Below are 20,872 nucleotides of genomic sequence, written 5' to 3' on the forward strand. Positions count from 1 at the left end.
CCTAAATATAAGAGCTAAAATCATGAAACTCTTTAAGAAAGCATAGATAAGCAGAGATGCTTGAAGTACAAATAAAAAGCAAAGCAATAAACAAAAAATAATTGGATTTATCAAAAATTGAAAAAAAAACCTTCAAAGAAAATCATTGAGAAAGTAAAAAGATAAGCCACAAAACTATTTGCAAATATTTAAAAATACATGCAAATAACTTTAAATCTGATAAGAAACATATTTGCTGTCAAGCCTTCTACTCAAAATTTGTCCTGCCTACAAGAAGTGCAGGGACAAAGATGGAGCAGAGACTGAGGGAATGGACAACCTATAACTAGCCCAACTTTAGACCTATCCCATGAACAGAACCAATCCCTGATACTATTAATTATTAATACTCTGTTATGCTTATAGATAGGAACCTAGCATAACTGCCCTCTGAGAGGTTTCACCAAGCAGTTGACTTAAACAGATCCAAAGACCCAGAGCCAAACAAAAGAGAGAGCTCAGGGACTCTTGTGGAAGAGTTGGGGGAAGGACTGCAGAACCCAGAGAGGATAGGGACTCCACATGAAGACCAACAGAGTCAACTAAACTGGACCCTTTGTGGCTCCCAGAGACTGAACCACCAACCAAAAAGCAGCTTAATCTTCATGCAGGCCACCCCAACAACTATTGTGGGGGCTTACCCTGACTTTGTTGCTTGCTTGTGGATCCTAGTCCCCTAACTGGACTGCCTTGTCTGGCCTCAGTGGGAGAGGATGTACCAAGTCCTGGAGTGACTTGATGTACCAGGGTGGGCTGGTACCCAGAGGGGATCTCCCCTTTCTCAGAGGTGAAGAGGAGAGGGGATGGGGCAGTGGCTTGTAGGGGGGAACTAAGAGCAGAGGCTTTGATATGGATGGAAAGTGAATAAATAAATATATTAATGGAAAAAAACCTTGTTTCCAAAAATTTATAAATCACTCTGAATATGGTAATAAAAGGACAATACAGTAATTCAAGCAGACTTCACTCCCAAGAAGATATACAAATGACCAATTAACTCAACAAAGGATGTTCAATTAATAGTCATTAGTGAAATGCAATGAGAAACCACTTTACCTACTTACAAGAATGACTATAATTAGAGGGACAGACAATTGCAAGTGTTTTCAAAAATATGGAAAAGTAGTCCTGCGCATACATTGCCTATAAGGATGAATGCTGCGGCAGTCACTTTGGGAAACAGCCCGACAATTTCTTAAAATGTTAAAACTGAACAAAGACCACAAAAATGGACATGTTAACATGGACTGGGATGGGGGAGACCACAAAAGCTTCAACTCTACACAAAGAGACACAGGCAACTAAGGAATGTGGAGAGTGGGAGAAACAGTTTTCTCCAGGGAAGAGCACAACAACTGGCTATCAAATACCAACTGGATACCCAATACCAAATGGTCAGCCCTGAAAACACACACAAAAGAAACATTATACAGGCTTAGACAGTTATGTTTCAGAATATATATATATATGTATATATATATATATATATATATATATATGATAGAGATATAGATATATGCAACAACAATGAACAAAGAGTTCATGAATTTGAAACAGAGCAGAGGTTTATATAGATGGCTTTGGAAGGAGTATAGGGAAAGAAAAAATAATGTAACTATATTATAATCTCAAAAAGAAAAGAATTTCAAATGGGGAAAAACATTCAACAGAGTTATGGCAGGACCTAGCCATGCCCTGTGTATTTCTCTCTGATGAGCCAGCAAAACCATTCTCATACTTAACCAATGTTTCCTTGGAGTGAGCAGGGACTTATTTTGCTTAAAAGGCACAAAAATCAGCTAGTGTACATCAGGAGCCTTCTCAGAGTAATCCATTTTATAATTTAGAGATGTTACAAATGAATTTAAGGCTTCATGAAGTGGCCATCCTAAAGGAGGATTGACTTAAACATAATTTAAAACACTGTCTTTTGAAGCCTAAGCAACATCATGGTGCAATCTTCTAATTGACAAGGGCCTGAGGTAACCGAAAAGTAAGTTAGGAGAAAAAGAAAAAGAAAAAGAGAAAGAGAAAGAGAAAGAGAAAGAAAAAGAAAAAGAAAAAGAAAAAGAAAAAGAAAAAGAAAAAGAAAAAGAAAAAAAAGAAAAAGAAAAGAAAAAGAAAAAGAAAAAGAAAAAAAAAAGAAAAAGAAAAGAAAAAGAAAAAGAAAAAGAAAAAAAAAAAGAAAAAGAAAAAGAAAGACACACATCCAAAACCCATTAGTCTGTTTTCTGGACAATCTACACTTAAGTCCTTCTGTGAAAGTATAAAGTATAAAGTATTTTAGTAAGAAGGAAAAGGAAAAAAACCCGCCTTTGGCTGTGAAGACCACAGCAAGCCTGCAGAACTACTTATATCTATTTTAATAATGTCTCTGTCTAAGGATGTGTCTGAAATACCATAATTACTGGACGGTCTTGACAAGAAAATTGCTTTCAATAGGCAAAAACTACTACCATAGTATTGATAATAATGACTCATATTTAGCTCTTATTATGCAGGCCTTGTGCTTGTGTGGGTTTTCCTCATATTATCCTTGAAATAAACCGCAGAGCTATATACACACAACTATTATTCTGATTTCCTACAACTTGAACCTGCAATAGTTCAGATTAGGTTTGAATTCAAACGCAAGAAAGCCTTAAAGCAATCAGTAAGTTAGAAGCTGATTTCTACACCGTAGAAGTATGTAAAAGTGTTCCTGCAAGTTCTACACAGCCTTGTGACCCCTAGAAGTTTACCATTCTACCATTATCTGGGGGTGACATTGGGGTTCAGTATTGGTGTGATCTGTACTTGGAACAACAGGATCAGAGAAAGAAGGAGTACTAAGAGGCAGATACCCTCAGACTTCCTCAGGTGCTCAGACTTGCTCATAGTACAATTCACTTACACTGGGTATGGCTTGTCATATGGGATGTCTATCGAGTTAGTTAGTCTAGAAAGCTTAGGGAATGTAATTGATGAGTCTTTACGCCCAGCTAAAATTTGTATCATTATATAACAGAACATGGTGAGATGGCTCAAAGTCTTGCCATACCATCTAAGTGCCTCTAATGCTTATACGTGATAGTACTAGAATCAAACCTTGCCTTTTGCAGAACACATGTCTGAAAGAACTTTCTCAGAATCTAGATTATTAAACTAGAAGTTATTTTATTTTTAATTGTGTGTGTGGGGAGGGTATATGGGGCACGTATGTGTATATGCATGTGAGTTCAGAGTCAGAAGAGGGCAGCACAATCCCCTTGAGCTGAAGTTACAGGTGGTTGTGAACTACTTAGTGTGGCTGCTGGGACCTAACATGGACGCTGTGGCCTGAACTCAGGAGTATGAATGAGCAGTGAGCACTCTCAACTGAATCTCTCCAGCCCTAGATTCTTCCTAACAACACATTTAACTGAGAAGAAAGACTAAGATGTGAGACCAGTCTTAGTAAATGCACTTAGACTGCTTTCTTGACCATAGGTTTTAGGATATTTATGAACTCAAGAAGAGGTAGGTAGGGGAGAGAAGGCTGGTGGATTAAAACACTGTGAGCCTAAGCATGGCAGAGCATAAACTCATTATGGCTTGCATCTTCCTCCTATTTATAATGTGATTTGGATCTGGAGACTGAATAATGGGTATGCATTTCTCACATCTCATTATTATTTATGGTGAATCCTATCGCAGTTGGTTTTCTAACAATTAGTAGTAAATACAATTGCATCGCTCAATTTCATGCTAAACAAGCTATATTTCACTGAGACAAATAACAAAATTTATTATTTATATATGAGTGTGTGTGTATGTGTGTGTGTGTGTATTCTTACAACAAGAAGATAACAGCTTTAGCTTTTTTGAAACAATTTTGTTTCAACCTGCAGTGTCTTGTAGTTCATTCTGGCCATTAAGGCCGTATGCAACCAAGCATGGCATTGAATGTCTGATCCTTCTGTTTTAGCTTCTCCAATTCTGGGATTATGGGAATGTGCTACCACACATGACTTATGAGGCTCTGGGGATCAAGCCCAGCCCTTCCTGCTTTCTAAGTAAACACTATAAAGTGAGCCATATATCCAACCTAACTTTAAAAGTTTTCATGGTTTACAGTTTGGGGTAAATTCATTTCGTTAGGTCTAAAAGGTTCCTACTTCTTAACGGGTGTTTATGATAAGATAATCCAAACCTCCTACTTCAAGGAATTAAGTAAGATTTATCTTGTGAAGTGGATACAACTGTAAATGGCACAAGTTGTTTGCTATTTCTAAGTCTCATCTTCTTTTCATTCATTGTTGCACCACTGCCACATTTACCTATGAGTGCTTTTGGAAATGTTGTTCATACTCTACACTTACCAAGAACATTCTTGTCCAGCCAACTAGGAAGAATGCAGATCACAGTGCTCATGTGCTGTGTGCCAGAGAGAGAGGCTCCACTGTACCTATTTGTCTTTTTTTTTCTCCTTTCCCTCCACTGTACTGAAATAAAAAAACCTTTGGCATTGTCAGGACATGAGATTGATTTCCAGCTTTGGTCTTTGTTAGTACTCTTACTTCAGATGCTATATGGCCTGTTGCTTCATTTATTAACCAAGGGTTCTCATCCCCCCTCCATGCTACAAGATCACAGGGCGCATTAAGATAGTGATTCTGTATAGCTAATCCTGGTCTCTAGCTGTAAATACCCTCATGATGTATCATCAGGGATGAAGGAGCTAGTCAGGTGAAAGCTTTAAAGATATTATGAAAAATTTGGTTTCAGTGAAACTCTCTGGAAGTTCCCTTCAAAGGGGGGGCATGACTTAAGTTGTCCTTCAAGATTCTCAGGACCTTTTCTTCTATTAAGTCTTTACCACTGTTTTCTCTAGAAAGAGATGCTGTTTGCACAAATCTATCTTTACTCCTCATATTACAAAATGGGTTGGACCAGGAGTGGACACGGGCTTTGCCAGAGCGGTGGGTGCTGGGCTGGGAACTAGATTATTCAGAGTTCTGTGATGGTAGAGCGGCATCCTTCTAAGCCTCAATTTCTTTCCAGTGAGAATAAGAAACAGAATCACTAATATCCAAGGCTTCCAACTGAAGCACTATGATTTAGTTAAACAATTCATATAACTTGGGGAAAAGAAATCTGGGTCCTAATTGTTTTCTTAGGCAGAAGCTTAATCCAGAATAATTGTTGCAGGGTCACGACTGGAGGGTACAAATGGCTGGGCCTTTCTACTTGGTATCAACAGATTTTGTTTCTACTTGCACAACTCTGACTAACTTCTTGGAAGTCTAAACTACTTCTGGTAAGTCACTATGATGCTGTACACATTAGTGCATTGTAATTCGCCCAGCCCAAATCAGTACTACTCTTCCCTTCCATAGCCACCCATTCATTTTTCTATACCTTTACTTCAAATGTATTGGATGCTATGTTAGCTACTTTTCTTCGCATTGTAAGCAGATGATCGTCACAAAGTTGCTTAGTGGAAGAGATTTTCATTTTGTTTGGCTCACAGTTAGAAGACATTTGGTCCCCGATGGAGGTGAGGACAGGGCAATTCCCAAAGCTCTCAGCTGCAATGACAGAAACATACCATGGTTAGTTACATGTGTGCAGATTGAGAAGTAGAGCAATGGACAAGAGAGGACTTGGCTTTTTTCTTTTTACGTTTTTATTTAGTCTGGAACCTTAACCTATAGGATGGTGCATTTAAGGTGTGTCTTTTCTTCTCAGTTAAACATCTCTGGAAAGGCCTTCAGAGACAGGGCCTCCTAAGTGGCTTTAAATCCAGTCAAGCTGACAATGAAGATTAACTGTCTCAAAGACATACTGTATAATTCCATTTAAATTGCTGTGGGGCACTAGTGTTTATTTCTTTTGTGGGTTTTATATAACAGTAAAGAGCAGAGAAGACATTCATGTAATTATCTAAATGAATCGAAAGGGTCCCAGAGGTAGTCCAACTTTATGGTCAATGAGTCAGATATGTAGTCAAATCAAGGATGTGTGATCTTGGGCAAATTACATCATCTTTCTGAGTCTAATCCTCAGCTGTTAAACATAAGAGAGTCATAGTACCTTTAACACTGGTGGTAGTTAGAATCAAGTGCAAAAATGTAGCTAAAGGTTAGCATACTTTCTAGCACACAGTACTGGGTCAATGAATAATATCCATGTAAACTATCTGTACATCATTCTATCTTTTAAAATTAATTGTGTGACAAGCTATTGAGGAAGCTTCATGAATAAAGACCCTGACCACACAAGCCTATGGAGTGCATTTGATTTCTGTAACACACTGAAATTTAAAGAGAGGACGCAGTTCACAAAATTATCTTCTGATCTTCACATGCGTTTAGTTGTGAACTAAAATTTTCTAATTCCCAGACATTTGCATCATATACATCTACCCTCACACATAATGTTCAATAAAAATAAACTTTTAATAATTATAGTACCTATGTACCACAAATATTCACCATTTGTACCACTTTCAAGATAACAAAACCAGCCAGATATAGGGTCATATTACTGTAGTCCCAGTACATTAGAAGTAGACACAGAAAGATCTTGGCTATATGGTGAGTTGGGGGTCTGCCTGAACTGCATGGTACCCTGGCTGCAAAAAATGCTAGAGGGAAAAAAAAATACCGAGTTTAAAGGTATTAAACCAAAGAAGATTCCACATGGCAACTGAGAACATAAACAAATATTCAGCCTCCTTAATTATTAGAGAAATTTATTTCACAGCATACTTAGGAGATTGTTAAAATAAAAGAAATGGAAAGTAACCACATATTAGTAAGAACCCTGCTGGTAAATATACTTGCCATATGACTCTGCCATCCTATTCTTCAATATACACCCCAGAGTAAATACAGTCTACATTTGTATGAGACTTTGTGCTCCAATGTTCATAGCAGCTTATAATAATCAATCCAAATATCCTCCCATAAGCATAAGCACAAATGAATTGTGCTGTATCCACGTAATGGAATATTACTCAGGCATAGCGAATGAACTGACTGTATATAGCTGTAGATTATTATAACAACTCTGTATATGCTTTTTGTTCTAGCTCTCTGGAGAATCTAGACTAATAAACTTCTAGTCGATTATCACATAACTGCATATTACCTTGTTACTTCATAGACATATTCAAACAGATGATTGTGCATTTTCTCTGACTGCCTGTCTTTCTGTCTTACTGTCTTTCCTGCTATTTTTCTGAGCATGTTTTGACTCAGTTACCTGGACCATCTTTTCTGGGTATTTTGGCCTGGAGAAGTTCTTATCCCCTAGAGCACTTTAAAGATATTCCAGATATTCCTATGAGGAATATAAGATGATAAGTATGTCAGATACTCCTTTCTTTCTGGACTGTTGTAGTTTGAATGAACATGGTCCTATAGGCTCCGAGGAAGCAGTGATATTAGGAAGTGTGGTCTTGTTGGAGTAGGTGTAGCCCTGTTAGAGAAAATTTGTCCCTGGGGGGTAGGCTTCAGATGTTCATGCCAGGTTTAGTCTCTTTATTCCTGCTGCCTACAGATTAAGATGTAGAACTTTCAGATACTTCTCCAACACCATGTCTGTCTGAAGTCTGACATGCTTCCTGCCATGGTGACAATGGAGGAAACCTCTGAATTACTATTAATTTTTAAAGTTTTTATTAATCATTCCATTTGTTTACATCTCAAACGATATCCCACTTCCCAGTTACCCCCTCCACAAACCCCCTATCCCATGATATCTCCCTTCCTGGTTACCCCTCTGCCACTTCTCCATCCCATATCTGCCCTCCCTTCTCTCTTTTGCCTGCTTGAGAATGCTCCCCCCCCCAATCTCTCCCACCCCACCGCTCCTGCATCCCCTTATTCTGGGGCATCAAACCTCCCGAGTCCAAGGGCCTCCCTTCCCATTGCTGTCGGGCAAGGCCATTCTCTGCTACATATGCATCTGGAACCAAAGATCCCTTTAGGTACATTCCTTGGTTGGTTGTCTAGTCTCTGGGGGAACTGGGTGGTCAGGCTAGCCTATGTTGTTCTTCCAATGGGGTTGCAATCCCCCTTCCACTCCTCCAGTCCTTCTGCCAGCTTCCCTACCAGGTTCCCTGAGTTCAGACTGATGGTTGGCTCCAAACACCTGCCTCTGCATTGGTTAGTTGCTGGCCAGACCTCCCTAGGAACTGCCATACTTGGTCCTTCTCTGCAAGCACCTCTTGACCACAGCAATAGTATTGGGTTTGGTGTTTGCAATAATGATGTATTCCCAGGTGGGCTGTTCCCGATTGGTCCTTCCTTCAGTCTCTGTTCCATTTTTTTGTCCATATTCTTTCTTTGGACAGGAACATTTCTGGGTTAAAAAAAATTGAGATGGGTGGGTGGCTTCATACCTTGACCAGCGGTCTTGCCTATCTACTGGAGGTGGTCTCCATAGGTTCTATCTCCCCCTTCTCTGCACACATTATGGCTAAAGTCAATCCCATTGGGTCCTGGGAGCCTCACTTTTCTCTGGAGTCTGGGACCCTCCTGTGGCTATCCTCAGTTCCTCATCCTCCCTGCTACCTATTTTTATTTGATTTTCTGACCTCTGTACCTCTTTCACCTTTCAAATTATAAGCCAGTTCCAATTAAATATTTTCCCTTATGAGTTTCAGTGGTCATGGTGTCTCTTCTCAAAAATAAAGCCCCAGCAAAGACACCGACCGAGAGTCATCTTGTCCTCCTTACTAATAAGTCCCCTCTTTTACTCTTGAAGCATGGTACTCAACCCCTGACTCAACCCCTCAGGGGAGACTTTGAATAAGCCCAGTAAAACAAGCCTCCTCCCCTTGCTTGATAACTCATAACTTGCCAATGGTACTCAAGAGAACTTCTGGGGGACTAAAGTTATTCATCCTACTTCTCTACTGCTCCTAATAGAGCCTATGGTGCTGACCCCTTTATGTTCCCTGTCATTTCCTTTAAAGCAGCAAGTGATGCATAGAAACATAAAAACCACACATGTGACTAGAGTGACCAGTGATGCTCTAGTCTGCACACATGTTTAGAAAGGTAAGAATGGCTAGCTTCTCAAACCTTTTTTGCTTTTCTTTACTTTCAGACTTTTCCTTCCAGCCTTTTGAAACTGCACTGTACTGATGTGATCTACAGTGTCTCAGGCATGCTCTTTCACTCTGGACTTGCTTGCTCCTGAATGTAACTTTGTACCTACACAACACCCTTTCCCACTACCCCTTCCTCTCCTGCTCCTCCTGGCCTCTCTTGGGCACAAGCATTCTACCTGCAACTTCCATGGGATCATCTTTGTATTTATTATTCCACAGTGAGTGATATCCAGTACTTACCTTTCAACATCTGTCGTCACTTTCTCCCTTTTTTGACATGAAGTGGTAGTATTATGAGGATGAGGCACATTAGCTGTTGTGATGAGGGAGAGAAGTCACCAACCCACAGACGTGTGCAGATCAGAAGATCAGCTGTAATGGAGGTTCATTTTCATCCTGTTGAAGTATCTCTTGAATTCCCCCAACCTTGAGATTCTTGTGTGTTCATATAACAAATTCGTATTATTGTCACGTTCAATCAGGAATCCTATTCCTTGCAGCAAAGTTGCTCCCATCAGATAGAGTCAGCTTTGCATTCGGCAGACATCTTGTGTAGGGAGCTCTGAGGGGTTTCTACTCTCCAGAAGCCAGTCTACCTTTGTTCCTCTAGCACTCATGGAGCCTTTTTGTTTCTTCTTCTGCTTGTTCTTTGTCTGTATCCAATGTTAAAACTGTCAGCTGAGATCTCTGCTGGGATAAGCGCCATTACACCTTTGCCAGACCCTGGCAATGTCTTCCTTGTGTGTCACTGAAACATTATATTTCTCTCCCTGATGAATACTTCATCTCTTGTCAAATATTTCAGACATCCCATATTTTGCCTGTAGTGAGCCTTGTCTGAAGGACTAAGCAGCCTTTATTCTTCTAGAATTAAGGTCTAGGAGAGGACAGGATTTTGAATTTATGAACATTCTTGACTACTGTTGCTACTCCCCTTCCAGAAAAAAAAAATGCCCAAAATGGAGAAATGCACGAAAACGTTTGAAATGACACAAAAAGTTGAGACTGGGTATATACATCCTTCTGTTTATGCATCCTAGGAAGAGCTTTGCTTTTTTTTCCCCTGGAGACAGGGAGGGAATAGCTAATCTAACTATTAGGGTAGGCCAAATAAGGCTGCTTTCTTCTCTGGGGAATAAGACATGGACTGAAGGAAGGACAGCTGTGGATCTGAGATTCTTTCTCAAAGCAGGCAACCCTACCGACTCTGAGTGGGCTCTGTACCCTGGCTTTCAAAGAGTGCAAAAGAACTTCTCAGCTGACCCAGCGAAGAGGCCTGGGGGAGAATGTAAGATGTGGTCAGTGAGTGCTGGCACAAGCCCAGATCCAAGAGGGACAATTTAGTTCAATATGTTTAGAGAATGTTCTTCAAATTATCTTGTTAAAAATCTGTCATTCTCTCTCCTGGGCTGAGAGTTGATAAAGAGTTTAATGAATATGCAGTTTGATAGGCAGACAACCTCTCCTTCGTTTTCTGGATTTGCCCTTCATCAAATGAAGCCTGGACAAAGGACCCTTGTCACCATTCTGTGTCTATTTGGCTAGAGAAGCAATTTGAATTAATGCTCTAGCTGACCCATCAACAGAGGCCAAAGCCAGCCTCTGCAGATGGGAGGGGAGATTGCTGGCCATTAGCATTGCAGTTTCTTGTACACACTGCTGTGCTGCAGGGCTGGCCGTAGGCTACTTTGTTAAGTAAGGAGCTTGTATTTATCAATATATTATGGAGTATCTGCCTAGCATTCTGAGCCAAACTCCTGGTCTGTCACAGAATCTGTTCCTTTCTCTGCATCTGGAGTTCAGAGAGTGGCCATTCTATTTTGCCTGTAGCTCAGGCTCAAACTCTGTGACAGCCTTATACTCTCCTCTTCTATATGATATCCAACCCATCAGAGAATCCCCTGGCTCTGTTTCCAAATTTGTCCTAAATATAGCTACTGCTGATCTAGTCAGGGCAATTCCAACTTCCCTTCGAGTTTTTTTTTTTTTTTTTCTGGATTTCACACTTGATAAGTTTCAAACACTTCTCAAAAGCATAGTTTTTCTTTAAAAACAGAAGTCAACATACAATGTACCTTTGTTAAGTCCTTTGTTTGCCTCCATAACCTACTCGTCTTAATACCCCCCTCCCCCGAGTTACTCACTCTGACTGAGCACTGTGGCTTCCCAGCTTTTCCTAGAACTTTCCAGAAGTACATTGTCAGGTGTGTATTCCCATTACCCAGAATGTTCTTCTAGATACTAGAATATGCTTAAGCTCTCCAGTCTTTTCTCTTGTGTCATCGTCTCATGAAATGTCGAGCTGGCTGGTTTTACATCAATGTGGCACGGCTAAAGTTATCTAATGAGTGAACGCCAGTGAAGGAAACGCCTCCATAAGATTGGCCTGCAGGCAAGTGTGTCTGTGTGGTATTCTCTTGAAGAATGATCGATGTGGGAGGGTCCATACTACAAGGGATGGTGCTACTCTTAGACAGGTGGTCCAGGGTGCTATAAAAAGCCTGCTGACCCAGCCATGAGTAGCAGACCAGTAAGCAGCATTCATCCATGGCCTCTGTATCAGCTACTGCCTCCAGGTTCATGCTTTGAGTTCCTGCCCTGACTTCCATCAGTGATGGAGAATGACTTTATAATTGTAAAATGAAATACATTCCCCAGGATCTTCCTTATTTATTGCTCAGTGTTTGCATCAAGTACTTATCATGGCCTGATATATACTGTAATTATTTATTGTTTGTTTGCTAACCTACTTTATCACTAGAATGTATAGTTGCTCAGGAGGAGAAATTACACAGTGCAGTCACTGAAGTACCAGCATCATCTGTGATAGTGTTTGGTACATTCTCATTTCTTGAGCTTGAATGAAGGAACAAGAAGCCTTTGGGGAAGAGGCAGGAGAGTGCCAGAAAGATATTCCTTGTGAGGTTTGTCTACTCTTTTTCAATTAGTGTGCTGAGGCTCCATAGTTTGGGATATTGTCTTCTGGGCCCCAATGTTATGAAAGAATGCTTAAGTGAAGAAAAATTCTTGAGCTGACTCTTGTAAATTGAAAATTAGATAATATGTATTTCTAGCAAACTATTTTATAATTTGAATGAATGTTGAGAGAAATAAATTGTATCAGAAGTGCAATTTTTTAAATGCTACAGGTAGAACCATGTAAAGGCAGGAGCTCTACATGACAGAGTGTCTGTAGAACTCAAGAAGAGCCAAAAGCAGTGCCTGTGGGGTGCCAGGTGAGCAGTGTTGCTACTCACACTCATCTAGATCTGCAGAGTCCTCACTCACTGTCCTGTGAGGTCTCTAGTGGGAAGAGCAGACTTACCAGAGTCACTGGCTTTGGCTACATTCCATGCTTTGAGCAAATATAAAGAATGTTGTGTCTAAGCAAAAGTATGTGAGCCATCCTATTGACTAGCCCCCTAAAACAAGACACAAAGACAGTTCACTTTCTAAAGTGCTTGCCATGCAAGTATGAGGGTATGAGTTGAGCCCTCAGAATCTACATTACAAGGAATATTTGAAGCCTTAAATTTTTCCTAGAGGGTCTATGTCATTGAGGAAAAATATGATTTCTGCTCCTTTAATTTCAAAATGTCATGTAGCAGAGTCATCCATGAGTTGATGGCATGAGCCATTGTCCAGTGGCCAGTGTATTGGGTGGTGTAAGAGAGGAAAGAGTTCTTATCCATTGTGAAGTTCATATGTGAGGTCCTCACAAGAAAAGGTGGATCAAAAGAGGAGAAGATAAACATTTACTTGATATGGCTTTTATGTATCATGGGATCTTCAGAAATGAAGAATCAAAGAAATATGGAAAGCTGGGTTTTAGTAGAAGAAAGAGGAATGTTGTTATTTGTAGCTTGTCTTGTTGCTGTGAATAAACACTTAGCAAGATGCAACTTAAGGAAGGGAGGGTTTATTGTGGCTTACAGTTAGATGGGATATAATCTAACTCAGTGGAGGCAAAATGAGAGATATATAGTCACTTTGAGTCCACAGTCAAGAAGCATAGAATAAATAAGAAATGTGCCTGGGCCTTTTCCCATTGCCTTTCTTCCTTCTGAGATACTTCTAGGGGTTCTACAACTTTTCTAAACAGAGCCATTAGATGTTCAAAACTGAATGTTCAAGCAAGTGAGCCTATGGAGTCCATTCCACATTCAAACCCCAATATGCATGTCCAGTGGATAGTACCCTGTAAGAAACAAAACTGCTCATTTGTTCAGAGTTTTCTTGGTACCTTGTTTATTTTTGCAGGAGGAGTTTCTGTATTTGCCGAGATGAGAACATTCTTTTATATTTGAGATGAACAGTTATCATGTGAGGGTCTTCAAGGGAGATATAGGGACAGAGTCAGAGAGGTATTTTGTTAAACTCTGACTTATTTTAGGGAAATTGGTAATATGATGTGTGCTTTCATGTTTCTTCTATGTTGCCATCTTATTTGTTATAATATATGGAGTTACAGGGTCCTGCATCCTGGCATTGCTGTTGTCCCAGCTCAGCCCATGTTCTCTCTTCTATCGTTAAGAGCAGAGAGACAATCTCAAGAAGAAATGGAGTTCTGGCCACAGGAATACAAAGATTGCCACAGGAATCCACTGACCAGTGCACTACCCTCTTATACATTTGGAGAGTCAGCTCTATTGTCAAATGAGTTAATACCGGATTCACATAAAATTTGCACTAAGTTTTGAGAGAGTTATTTCAGATTTTAGGCAATCAGAAGCAGATTTCAGAAAAGGGAATAGTGGAATGCATTTGTTTATAAGTGGTAAGAAATAGTGTGAATTATAGGAAATTATGGCCAGTCAGGTACTTTGAACCAACACTACTGAGTTTATTGTCTAGACAGCTCTGATCAGAATGGAAGCAAGTCAGAAACCTTTGGTGAGGACTTTTTAAAAATTTGTGCCCAAACTGTGTCTTTGTTAAGCTTTTGGAGAGGAAACCCTCTGTGAATACTCTCATATCTTCAAAATAACTTGGATGAGGTAAAATGAGATATAGTATCTGTAAAAGACTGGCAAGATATATTATCAATGCTATTGTTACTATTCCAGAGAAATAGGAAACAATTATGTCCATTTTCTAGATGAGGCTGAGGATAAGGAGAGTTTTAAACTTAAGTAAGTCTCAATATGTAGTTCTTCCTACCTATCCCCAAATATTAACCTGGCATGTATAATGATAGTTGATCAGATCTTTAATGCTGGCTATACAAATGTCTCTTGTAATGACTTAATGAGCAAAGCAAATATCTAAGGTTTCTGGGATCACTTGATCTTCCACATTCCTGCCACATTTGGAGCAGCTGAGATAACATTGGGATTTTTAAATGGTAAATGTATTTAGGGAAAGAGAATACTATAGGCAAATATCCAGGTGTAATTGGGCTTTAACACATTTGTATTTGTGGCAGTTGTGAGCTAAGTGGTACCCAGGTGGGCTACTGCAGGTGGGTGGGTTATTTTACAAGAACTGTGGAGAGCAAGAATTCCTGGGGATAGCTAAGGAAAACAAAGAACCTCTGACTGAGCAATTAAGATGGGAGAATCTTGTTAGCTAGTCTCCTGGAGGGAATGTCCAGTACAAAAGCCAGTAGAGGAGAGCTCACCCTGGAGAGGTTAAAAGAGGGTCAAAGTCCAGAGACTGAGCTTAGAAGTGCTATATATGATGCTGAATCTCAGGGACAGTGAAAGATCGATGGAAATGTCTTTTGGATGGATCCTGAGACATTTGGGGTAATGAAGGAATCTGGGATCCTTTGACTGCTTTCACTCTAGAGCTGAGAAAATAGCTATGAGGGCAGAGGTGAAAGGGCCTTGGTTTTTGTCTTTTGGCAAGGGAGCCCCCTTCATCTGTTTTATTTTGCTAGAACTGAATTGCCAGGGTGAATTATTCATAAATAATAAATGTTTATTCAGGCACACTTCTGAAGCCTAGAAAGTTTATCAGATGGCCCCATCTGGTGAGAGACCTCTTGTAGTTCCACTTTCTACAGAGTCCCCATGGGTAAACCTGGTGAGACCGGATATAATTGATGGCTCATGCTTCTCTTCTTTTTCTTACAAAGTCACTAAACCATTATGGTCACAACTTGCACCGCACCCTCATGACTCCATATCACCCCAAATTCCTCTTAATGATACCATTAACACATGGTACTTCAGCCACAGCAAGAGTTGAAGACAGACACCTGCCTCTAAGAGAAACACAAAGCAGCCAACAGTCCCGCACCAGGACCCCTTCTCTTGGAACAAACTGTTTTGGGATGGAGAACTGAGCTCCTTCAAAGGAATGTCAAAATCAAACCCTAAGAGAGATAGATTCAATGCTGTTAACACAGAGATTCTAACTCAATGCAATAAACACAAGTTATGCTCCTGGGCTGATTATACTGCTGAACACTGCTGGAGAGGAAAGAAGCTGTGATTCCTATGGATATTGTCTGCAGGGGAATAATTTGCACACTAGGACTTCGATATTTCTCTGATCCAAAATTGCCAATAGAGCCAGGTTGAGGGAGAATATGTTGACTTCATTCTGTAACAAATAAATTTTGCTATCAAAGAAATTGGAAAGCATTGTATGAATCCCAGAGATGACTCTGAAAATATATGCAGACTTCCTTTACACCCTATGCTGAGGGATCCTGATCATCCCATGCAATAGGAAACTGTAGTTTTGGAGAATTGAAAAAGAGGGCGGGAAATTTAAAAAGAAGGCTAAACAGCTTAATTTTTCTCTATGGCTGAACTTTATCCAAAGTTCCATAGGATTAGCACAAGAAAGGGGGAGTAGAAACATTTTCCCCTTGCCATTGCTATAATATAACTTTTACAGTACTATAGTTCATATCAGACCAATCAGAACAAAGGCCAGCCTATTAAAATGAAGGGGAAAGGAGGATAAAGGAAGGGGGATTTCAGAGGAAAGCCAAGGTAGCGCATTGGCCAGGGTCAGATTATCTCCTCAGAGCAGACAAAGAAACTTATGCAAAATTTATGATGGACTTAGATCCAGGACAGAGCATGCTTTGAAACTCCACTCCATTTAAATGATGATAAATGTCACAGCCGTCCTTCTTTATGGAGTGATTTGCCTACCAGAAGAGAAAGATTTCAAACTGTCTTTTCCAAAGAAAGGATAAAAACCACTTAAAATTGGTCATTCAGACTGTCTCTTAAGTCTCTTGAGCAGAAAGTTGTATCCCTTTTGCAGAAACTACAAATAAATGACCCACAGAAGAACAAATTAATGGTCCCCTACTCTGGGATCTTGGTTATGACGAAGATAGAATATTCTCCCCTGATGTCAATCAGAAGAGTTTAGAATGCAACTCTATTTATTTACCCACCCATCATAGAGTTGTCTCTTTGCTAATTTAATAAAAAGTTCTTAGAAATTAGCAGCCAAAGCTTATTTTAACACAGCATGTTCTGAAGTCCACAGATCATCAGTATGAGGATATATGATTTCTGTGGACTTCATTTAGCAAATCAAAGTTCATGCCTAGTATTTGGTGATCAGCTGAATTCTTATTTTACTCTAAAGTTCAGTGCTCCATTACTGCATACTTTAGATGCACCACCCAAGTGCTATTCCCGAGAAAACAAGATGTATACCTCATAGTGACTACAAAATTTGATTATCCTATTCATATGTGTCTTGCTCACAGGTGTGAAGAGGAGTTTGATTTCTTCAAAGTGTACAGGCGTCATTACACATGGTTAGAATGTCTATATTGGTTCATGAAGAAGGGCAAATAATGTCAATGTTATACTAATGTGTAGGAGATGACAGGCAACACGAAGGTATTCATGAAACTTTGTATGTTTACTTCTCTTCATGAATGCACAGAATATCCTTGGAAACAGTTGAAAAACTGACAAAAATCACTGGTAGAGAGAATGCTAGGCCCTAAGGCTTGTATCTTAAAGGTTAACTTTCTTTTTTTTTCCATTTTTTATTAGGTATTTAGCTCATTTACATTTCCAATGCTATACCAAAAGTCCCCCATACCCACCCACCCCCACTCCCTACCCACCCACTCCCCCTTTTTGGCCCTGGCATTCCCCTGTACTGGGGCATATAAAGTTTGTGTGTCCAATGGGCCTCTCTTTGCAGTGATGGCCGACTAGGCCATCTTTTGATACATATGCAGCTAGAGTCAAGAGCTCCAGGGTACTAGTTAGTTCATAATGTTGTTCCACCTATAGGGTTGCAGATCCCTTTAGCTCCTTGGGTACTTTCTCTAGCTCCTCCATTGGGAGCCCTGTGATCCATCCATTAGCTGACTGTGAGCATCCATTTCTGTGTTTGCTAGGCCCTGGCATAGTCTCACAAGAGACAGCTACATCTGGGTCCTTTCGATAAAATCTTGCTAGTGTATGCGATGGTGTCAGCGTTTGGATGTCTGTTAAAGGTTTCAGCGTGGTTTAGAAAGTGAACCTTTGTGAATGTGTTATCATCCTGAGTGAGGTAACACATTCACAAAGATTCACTTTCTAAACCACCCTGAAACCTTTAACAGGTGAAGGCTAGGAAAAATTCTTAGGTCACTGAGGGTATGCCAATGGAGAATGCCAAACCAGTCTTTCCCCTTGCTTCTCTAGTCAAGTCCTTGTCATTCCCTCTTTTTAATAATGGGGTAGGCAGATAGTAGAGGTGAAAAATACGGGGAACTTTTCTTTATCTCATGAGATAATTAAGTGGAGAGTAAAAAATTTAAATAAGAAAGTAGAAATAGGCCAAAACATTCAAAAGAGCATGGTAGTGTTCCAGCTGGAAGATGCCATCCACTAACATCCACCGCAGACTTACCTGTCTTGTTGAGAGTCTATAAGCATTGCAATTCCAGATTAGGGCAGTTCTTTGCAGAAAGAGAGAGTCTGCTCGTCAGGGAAGGAGAGGGCAGTAATTCTCTTACCCCTGTCAGGACTCAGAGGATGGAGATAGCTCTTCTGTTTGCATCCACAGTAGTAGATCCTGATATTTCAGTAGGATGTGTCCAATCTTTTAAGGGAAGGCTAAAATTAGTCTTTCTTTGAAACTAAGCAGGATTTGGTTTCCTGGTGGGTTCTGGTTCTGTGTCTGTAGTGAGTCTTGAGCCTCGAGACACTTTTCTTTGAAAAGTGACCGAGGTCCCACTGGACTTACTGAAACCTATTAGCATATGGATTTATATATACTCATGTGATCTTTGATTGGCTGGGTATATGTGTGAAAATGTGTCATAGAAATAAAAAAGGACAGGAGACAGTTGTCAAATCTGGAACTGCAAAGCAGAATCATGGCCAAACTGAGTTTTCAATTACCACTACTATACCCACCACATCAATATTACAACAGAAATAGGGAAAGAGGAAGGAGAAAGGTGTGTGACTCTGTGTGAATGTATATGTGTGTGTGTGTGTGTGTGTGTGTGTGTGTGTGTGTGTGTGTGTGTGTGTATGTATGTGGGTTTATATGTCTGTGTTATGTGTGGGCATGAGTGTGTGTGTATGTGTGTGTGCCTGTGTCTATGTGTGTGTGAGTGTGCATGTGTCTGTGGTGTGTGTGTATGTGGGTTTCCATGTCTGTGTTATGTGTATGCATGAGTGTGTCTGTGTGCTTGTATATTTATGTGTGTGTGTAAGTGTGTAGTAGTGTGTATGTGTCTGAGGTGTGTTTGTGTGTGTGGCATGTATGTGAGTGATATGTGTGTGTGTGTGTGTGTGTGTATCTGTGTAGTTTCTTACTTCTGCAATCATTTGCTTCATTCCTGTCTTTGTTCTTTTTTTTATTAGATATTTTCTTTATTTACATTTCAAATGTTATGCCCTTTCCTGGTTTCCCCTCTGAAAACCTCTTATCCCCTCCTCCCTTCCCCCTGCTCACCAACCCACCCACTCCCACTTCTTGGTCCTGGTATTCCCCTATACTGGACATAGAGCCTTCATAGGACCAAGGGCCTCTCCTCCCACTGAAGACTGACTAGGCTATCCTGTGCTACCTATGTAGATGGAGCCATGAGTCCCACCATGTGTACTCTTTGATTGGTGGTTTAGTCCCAGGGAGCTCTGGGGGGTCCGGTTAGTTCATAACCTTGTTCCTCCTATTGTATAACACAATCTTGTCATCTTGTACTGCCCTGCCACAGACCTAGAAGCAGTGGAGCAAGTCAGTTAAGGGCTGGAATATTTTAAACTGGGAGCTCAAATAAACGTTTTTCTTCCCCATAACTTGATTGTCTTGGGCATTTTCTATAGTAATCAAACACAAGGAAATAGGAGGTTTGTGTTTCCATTATAAATCTGTATAAAGTGTCATTTGCGTGGCTTGCCTCATACATAGTTTTCTGGGATATGCACAGTTGTATCACCTAGGATCTGGCAATTGAAAGTTTGGAAATTGTCTTGCTTGCTCCCTGTTTATGGTGATGCTTTGTTGCATTTCCTGTTTGATTAAGGAAGACATTCATATTGAAGTTCTTGTGTCAATAACCAAGGCATGTAGAGGAGGACTTTTGTAACTACGAAGATGCCCACTGTGCAGAAGCCTACTTAGCATGTAGACATTGGTGTGGATAGCATACGTAACATGTATACAATGCAAAGGATTGTTATCAACTAGTAGGAATTTGAGTGAATCAAATGAGCTAAGTATGTAATAACAGTGGCTAGATACAGGGGGAATAAAAAATGAGTCACAGGGCTGTGCTTTTCTGAGGCATTTCGTTACAAGTAGTAAAATCTTTCCTTAATCTAGAGAATGTTATCAGAAAAATGCCAAGGACCATCCTCACACACTGAGAAAGATGGGGGCTGTAGGAGCCTGAGGCATAATTTTGTTAAGAATATCATCTCAAAGGATCTCTTCCTGCAGCCTTCACTACACTCCGGCTTTATTCTCTGGTACTTGCTTTATGTGCGTCCCAGCAAACATGGCCGGTAACGGTCTGTTTCACAGGTTTCTCTCCAGAGAGATAAAGGCACTTCAGCCCTGGCTTGAAGTATTCCAGGGAAAAAAATGATTGGCATGACCAGGGTCAAATGTCTGTCTTTGAATGGGTCAGCTGTACTGAGTAAGGCTATAGGCATGCATTTCTCGGAGCTTTGTGTAGGACTTTCTGATTGATACAATGATAAGAACACAAGAAAAACAGAATGTTGATCAGGTCTTGAGTTCAGGAGTACACTCCAATCCTCTCAGAGTTTCTTCGATTACACTCAACAATGCAATATTGTCAATAAAACCATATCTGAGAGGAGCAAGTCATTAAATTCCACTTCAACACCACTGACTGATACAGCATCTCTTTCCTGAGACCAGAACCTTTTGCTTGGGGAGAATCATGCAGCCATATCCTCAAAACAGAAACATTTCCTTATGAAGGGATGAGGGAGGCTCTTAAGACTCAGGGATATAATGACACTTATAAAGACCAGGAAGCCTTGAAAATTACAATATTCTTGAGACTCTTTCCTGAGCTGCAGTAGGCAGTAAAGTGCTGCTGGGGAGGAGTAGCCTTCTCTATAGAGCTGTTTGCAAGATAGGTGTGGACACTAGAGATGCAGCTTCATGAAGGAGTTGTCATTCCCAAGAGGAGTGAGTTTTTAATGATGCCTTTGAGTGACTCTTGCTCCTGGAAGTAACCCCCAATTGCTTTGTTTCACCAAGCTGGGCTTGGATGGAAGTTTGGTCTGTTTTCCGTGCCCTATTGATTGGCTTTAATGTGGTTGCCATTGCTGTATGGCAGTGGTT

This window comes from Mus musculus, chromosome 16 (assembly GCF_000001635.26).
Source record: "Mus musculus strain C57BL/6J chromosome 16, GRCm38.p6 C57BL/6J".
Taxonomy (NCBI): Eukaryota; Metazoa; Chordata; class Mammalia; order Rodentia; family Muridae; genus Mus; species Mus musculus.